This window comes from Spermophilus citellus (genome assembly GCF_964194105.1).
Source record: "Spermophilus citellus genome assembly, chromosome: 10".
Lineage (NCBI taxonomy): Eukaryota > Metazoa > Chordata > Mammalia > Rodentia > Sciuridae > Spermophilus > Spermophilus citellus.
Window position 1 is genome coordinate 125,944,581 of NC_138197.1, and position 6,712 is coordinate 125,951,292.

The 6,712-nt window shown below is 51.0% G+C and overlaps 1 long non-coding RNA gene across 1 annotated transcript; it reads right to left on the reverse strand.

Annotated features, from left to right (window-relative positions):
* Nucleotides 1–2,730: 2,730 nt before the first annotated feature.
* Nucleotides 2,731–5,589, reverse strand: LOC308657992. The gene is made up of 2 exons (XR_014024118.1): nt 4,730–5,589; nt 2,731–3,057 (listed from the first exon to the last, which is right to left on the reverse strand). It is a non-coding gene; the product is annotated as an uncharacterized lncRNA (long non-coding RNA).
* Between the last annotated feature and the right edge of the window lie 1,123 nt (nt 5,590–6,712).

Below are 6,712 nucleotides of genomic sequence, written 5' to 3' on the forward strand. Positions count from 1 at the left end.
CAGGACCCCCAGAGGCCGACACCTGTGGATGCTCTCCTCCCTTGTGTAAAATGGCCTGTGTTTGCATATCACCTGCTCTCACCCTCCCATTACTTTAGATCACCCCCAGGTTAGCTACAATACCAACGGGATGTCCATGCTATGCAAACAACTGTTACACTGTATCCTCTGGGGAAAAATATCAAGAAAAAGTCTGTACTTGTTCAGTAGATGTCATTTTCTTTCCACGGGGGTTGACTGAAGTGACAAGGTGGCATCCACAGATACAGAGGGCCGACTGTGATCTCCATCCTTGGAGTGACTCTATGAGGAAGACGCTCATTATCTGCATTCTACAGAGGACAACAAGCACAGAGAGATCTAGTATATTGACCAAAGTCACACAGCTGGGAAGCTGCAGAGCCTGAAGACAAGCCTGGCTCTAAAGTCAGGGCCGTCACCAGGAGGTGACAGGGCCTCGTCTGATATTATCCTTTAGCCTTCCAGCCTGCCTCACAGTCACGGGCACGTCCATGAGCACTGTCCTGTGCAGTTAAGGAATGTGAGGGGCCGGCCAGGAGGAGGGGCGCTCTCTCCCACATGCTGCTGTGTGTTCCTGGTGGTGGGTCACAAGAAGGGACTCAGGAGAGGCTCCGGAAAGTGTGTGATGTCACACTCACAGGACACAGCGGCCACCTGGGAAAGCACCCCTAGATCAGGAGGTCAGGGGACAGGAGCATGGGAAGACCACGCCTGTGCTGGCATTTCTGCAGGCGGAGCAGGCAGCTGACCAGTGAGGACTGGCCCATCTGAGTCATCAACGGCTCCAGCTACGGGGCAGTCCTGGCCCCGGGATGAGGAAGGCCGAGGGCTGGTGCCTGCTGGGGCTCAGGGACTGCAGGGTGATGCTGGGCACGCTCATCGGCTGGCCCCAGGAGAGACAGTCTCCCCAGCCAGAAAGGCTTCCAACCACCCAACCCTCATCATATACAGAAAACAAGAATCTCAAGAAACAAACGACCCCAAAGCCACACCATCAGGCCTGAGGGGTTCTGTGGGCCTGGCCTGGTGCTGTGGGCTGCTCTCCATCTGCGTCTCTTCCAGGTGGCCCTGGGGGTGTCGGCGGGACCACAGTCTCCTCGAGACCCACCTGAGAAGGATCCCCTTCCAGCTCAGCCAGCGGCAGGATTCAGTCCTCCGAGGGCCTCTGGTCCCGGCTCACCCCAGGGCCGTGGGCTACTTCCAAGGGAGTGAGCGGGAGCCAGGGCCAGGGCCAGCAAGACCTGAGTCACAGGGTTTTGAAAAAAATTAACCTTTTTATGGTGGTCAAATAGACATAGAACCAAATTTACCATTTTAACCTTTGTGTGTGTGTGTGTGTGTGTGTATGTGTGTGTGTGTATTAGGGATTGAACTCAGGGATGCTTTACCACTGAACCACATCCCCAGCCCTTTTTTAAAATATTTTATTTAGAGACAGGACCTCATAGAGTTGCTTTAGGACCTTACGAAGTTGCTGACTCTCAATTCTCCTGCCTCAGCCTCCAGAATCGCTGGGATTACAGGTGTGTGCCACTGTACCCGGCCCCATTTTATATTGCCGGGTTTCTGTTCTCGCGACTAAAAGGCTCAGGGGTCACTCTAGTTAAACTGGGCTAACTGGGCTGCACGAAATAACCACACAAGAGACACAAATACCTTTTCTTTGGGGTTGCTGTGACGGTTCCTCTTACCTTAAGGGTCCGCAGAAAGAGAGAGAGAGAGCACCCGCTGACCCCTTTTATTGAAGAGAAGCTATTCAAATGAGGCAAGGGGTCAGGTTTCAGGGGCTGAGTCTATCTTCATGATGTCCATTGTCAGCAGGTTGACTGACACCTGGGTAGGCCACACCCAAGGGCACAGTAAGAAGAGGGGACACACAAGGCACTTCCATGGAAGATTCTATCCTAAACAGGGCAAGGGGTTATATTACAAAGGAACAGGTGAGCATAGCTTCACCATGGGGCTGTAGCAAGACACACCCATTTCTGTGACTGAGCGCCTCAGCACCCAGCTGGGGAGTATAACTCAGTCACCCCGCAAGGTTGGCCTCCCACTATATATATATATTAGTTGTACTTGGACACAATACCTTCATTTTATTTTTTATGTGGTGCTGAGGATTGAACCCAGGGCCTCACATGTGTCAGGTGAGCACTCTTTGGTTGAGCCACAACCCCAGCCCCCCCCATTTTAGCCTTTTTAAGTGTCTAATTCAGAAGCACATTCTGTCTTGTACAAACAGAATCATTATCCATTTCCGGAACTTATTCATTATCCCAAACAGAAACTTTGAACCCATTACACGGTAATTCCTGTTTCCCTCCTCAGCCCCCCGTGGCCTGCTACTCTGTCTCCCTGAGTGCGACCACTCGAGGGACCTCGCCGAGGTGGAATCATGCGGGAATCTCCTTGGGACTGAGCAGCCTGTTTCGTAGACACACTGTCCTGGGGTCCCCCGTGTTGCAGCATGTGTCTTCTGTGCAGGGCCAGATCATGCCCCTGTGTATGCTACATTTTGTTTACCCGTTCATCTTCCATGGGCACTTGGGTTGTTTCCTCCTCTGGGCTGTTGTGAATCATGCTGCTCTGAACCTTGCTGGACAAACATCTGCCCCGCCCTACTTTCACTCTTTGGGATGTATACCCAGAAGTGGATTGGCTGGACACACGCTCATCCTACGTTTGACTTATTTATTTATTTATTTTGGGGGGGGGGTTCTGGGGATTGAACTCAGGGGCACTTGACCACTGAGCCACTCCCCAGCCCTATTTTGTATTTTATTTAGAGACAGGCTCTCACGGAGTTGTGTAGCGCCTCACCATTGCTGAGGCTGGCTTTGAACTCATGATTCTCTTGCCTCAGCCTCCAGAGCTGCTAGGATTATAGGCATGTGCCACCGCGCCTGGCTCTAAACTATTTAAGCAACTGCCATGATGTTTTCCAACATGGTGGAACCACGTTGCATGGACCAGGGATCCTCACGCCCTTGCCTCTTCCTGTTATTTTCCAGTCTTTGTTCTTTTCTTTCTTTCTTTCTTTTTAAGAGAGAGAGAGACAGAGAGAGAGAATTTTAATATTTAGTTTTCAGTTTTCAGCGGACACAACAATTTGTTTGTATGTGGTGCTGAGGATCGAACCCGGGCCGCACGCCGCGCTACCGCTTGAGCCACATCCCCAGCTTTTTTTCTTTTTTTAATCATAGCCATCCTAATGATTTCGAAGTTGTGCCTCATAAATTGTACGTCTTCTACAACTGGACCTCAGAGTCACATCACATCATTTTGCTGCATTCTATTTATAAGAAGCAAGTCATCTAGCCAGACAGAAGAGGAGGGGACTTCGCTAGGACCTAGATACCACGAGGCAGGTATCAATGGAAGCCACTAGAAAAGGCTGCCTATCACAAATGGCACATTATTATGTGTTTATATTATTTTAAATGCAAGGTTTAAATGCAAGGCAATATATTATTGGATTTGGAGCCATTGTATATGGGGTTTATGGCCAGAGACACCTAGATTCAAATGCTAGATTCTTGTCTCTCCCGCTGTGTGAAGGTCACACACTGACTTCTCACTTGACTTCTTACTTGACTTCTCTGTGGCTTGATTTTCTGGTCTGTCAAATGGAGGGTGGGAAAACTACCTTGAAATATTACCATCCGAAGTAAATGAAGTAACATATACATTGTGTCCTACAAATTGTAGGAGCTCAGTGGATGATGGCTTCATGGCCATCACCATCACTGTGTTAGTCAGTTTGCATCACTGTAACAAAATACCCGAGCTAAACAACTTAAAGGGAGGAAAGGTTAATTTTGGCTCATGGTTTGTGGTGGAGCAGAGCTGCTCACCTTATGGTAGTTGAGAAGGAAAGAGAGAAGAGAGAGGCTGGGGCTGAGCCATAGTGCACTTGCTTTGCATGTGTGAGGTACTGAGTTTGATCCTCAGCACCACATATAAATAAATAAAAGTCTATCAAAACTAAAAAATAATAAAACAAACAAACAAAAAAAAAAAACAGAGAGAGAGAGAGGGAGGGGAGGGGGGAAGAGAGAGAGAGAGGGCCTGGGGTCCCCAAATCCCCTTCAAGGGCATACTCCCAGTGACCTAATTCCTCCTGCTAGGCCCCACCTGTTAAAGGTTCGACCACCTCTCAATAATACACAGCTGGAGACTAAGCCTTCAATGCCTGAGCTTTGGGGGGGACATTTAAGATCCAAACCATAACAACCATCCTCACCACCAGCATCATCATCACCATGGCAATAACAAAGCCATGGTCAGAGTGGGCCTGGTGTTTCCCCTGAGGCATCTTGTAAGCATCACCACAAGGGGGCAGCTCCCTGCCCAGAACCAGGTGTGCAATGTGTTCCCCAAAGGTCGTGTTGGGAAGGGAGGACAAATAAGAAACTCAGCCCTACGCTGAATTCAGCTCTCTTCTGCTCCTCTGAGCCTGTGTTTGTCCCCCTCTTGTCCCCCCACCCCAGCAGAGGACACACCCTTCCCAGGTCTTCCTGGCCTGATGGGCACCTGCCGGCACCAGCCCCTCTCCTTTCCAGCCTCCCCACCCAGAGCCCCTGGGGCATTGGGGTTTGTCACTCACACCCCCTCCTCTTATGCTTTCAAGTCCACCCCCTGTGACCTCTGACCTCGTGTAGGGCTGGCACCCAGGGCTGGAGGGTGGCGTCACTCTGTAAATATTTACCGTGCTCCTCCATTGCCAGGCACGAGGCGCCAGGGCCTGCTGGGGATCCTTCCTTGAATAGCAGCCTTCACAAAGGAACAGTGAGCCCTGGACACTGAGGAGGCTCTTGTAATTCTTGCCGGTCCTTGACGGGGTTGCCAGACGGGATGCAGGATGCCCAGTTAGATGTGAATTTCAGATAAACGCCAGGTCATTTTTTAGGGTTAACACATCATAGGCGATGCTTAAGACAGTACATGGTAAATAATGTACAATAAATTAAATAATGTGTCCTAAATAGTGAATTTTTCTGACCCTCCTGGTGGATCTCTTCTTGGAATTTATACCCCAGTAATATCTGATGTGATGTATAAAGGCTCCAGAGGAGAAAATGTGGATCCTGTCACTCAGTATGACAAGAGTCAAAGTCATTGCTGGGCGTGGTGGCACATGCCTGTCATCCCAGTGGCTTGGGAAGCTGAGGCAGGAGGATTGCAAGTTCAAAGCCAGCCTCAGCAACTTACTAAGGTCCTAAAGAAACTCAGTGAGACTCTGTCACTAAATAAAATACAAGAAAGGGCTGGGGGCATGGCTCAGTGGTTTAAGCACCCCTGGGTCCAATTCCTGTTACCAAAAAAAAAAAAAAAAGTCAAGGTCATATAGAGGGTGTGGGTGGCAGATCTTGTTGCAGCCCAAGGCAGTAAACGCAGCCTGCTCCAGTGCTTCTCAGCCTGTCACGTTAAAGGGAAACACAAGTGTGACTTCCAAACCTTCACTGTGGTCTCTCGACAAAATATTCAATCTACCATTCAGCAGCGCACCTTCCGATCGCCTTCCATGAGGGCTGGATCAAGACGGAGACTGAGCACGTTTATGACCTCGGCCACGTTCACCCGGGACCCCAGCAATGGCAGAAAAGAGATAGTTTAAAAAAATACTCACAGACCTGGAAAACAGGGGCCTTAGTGGCCAGAACTGTCTCTGAAGGACAGAAATAGAATCAACGTGCAGGACGGGGGTCCGTGGAGAGCAGGACTGTGCAGTTCTCCAGATCAGAGGCCTCGGGAGCAGGATGAGGCCCTGGGGTCACATGAAGGGCCACGCTTGGGAACCTGGACCTAGAGCCATAAGGCAGGTTGACGCTGTAAGGTCCTTGCTCAGCATCTGGACATCCACCTTAAGTGACAGCTGCCATCTTTTTGCTCTCCCGCCCGAGGGCCTTTCTGAGAAAGGCCCCCCACCCCCTCATACCAACCCCACTTAACCACCGGCATCAGGACCCACCCGGCTCTGATCCCTGAGCCTGCCCCACAAAAGTCCTTGATTTGTCAGCTCTGACAGGTAAACTCTCGTGTCTCTTCCTGGTCTCCGTCTTTCATTTCTCGCTCACAGTCTCCCAGTTCCTCACTTTCCCTTCATTTTGGGGCCAAAAAAACCCTGGATCGGGTTCCCCGTGTGCCCGCTCCCCTCTTCAAGGGCCACCGAGCGTCCCTGGGCCCCCATCTGGATTCCATCATGGGACCAGGCCCTCCATTCTGCCGACCGCCCTCTCTGCACCCACCACCGGACATTCCAGGTAAGACCCTGTCTCTGGTTGACCTAAAAGACCTACGGGTCCTGGGAAGTGACCGTTGATCGTCCTACACTTCCAGGGTTACCTGTGGTCGGGGGCACCTCCAGCCACAGCTTTCAGCTATGGGGGATCCCTACTGTCGACCAGGTCTATAGGAGGTCTTTGATTTGGGTCCTGGGTTTTGATTGGGAGTTGTTCCTCGTGAGACCTCTCGGCCTTGGGTTAATCTCTATGGCTTCTGCCCCTATGTCTTCCTGGCCAGGCACCTAAGTGCCTCTACAGGCCCTTCCCCCAATGCTTACCCAGTGGTGGTGGTGACCCCCTAACTCCCTGAGCATATCCGTCCTCTGGATTGGGTGCTACTAGAGACTGGGGGACGCCCCACCTCTAAACTCACCTCCTGCATCTCCTCATGGGTGGCTCCTCGTCCA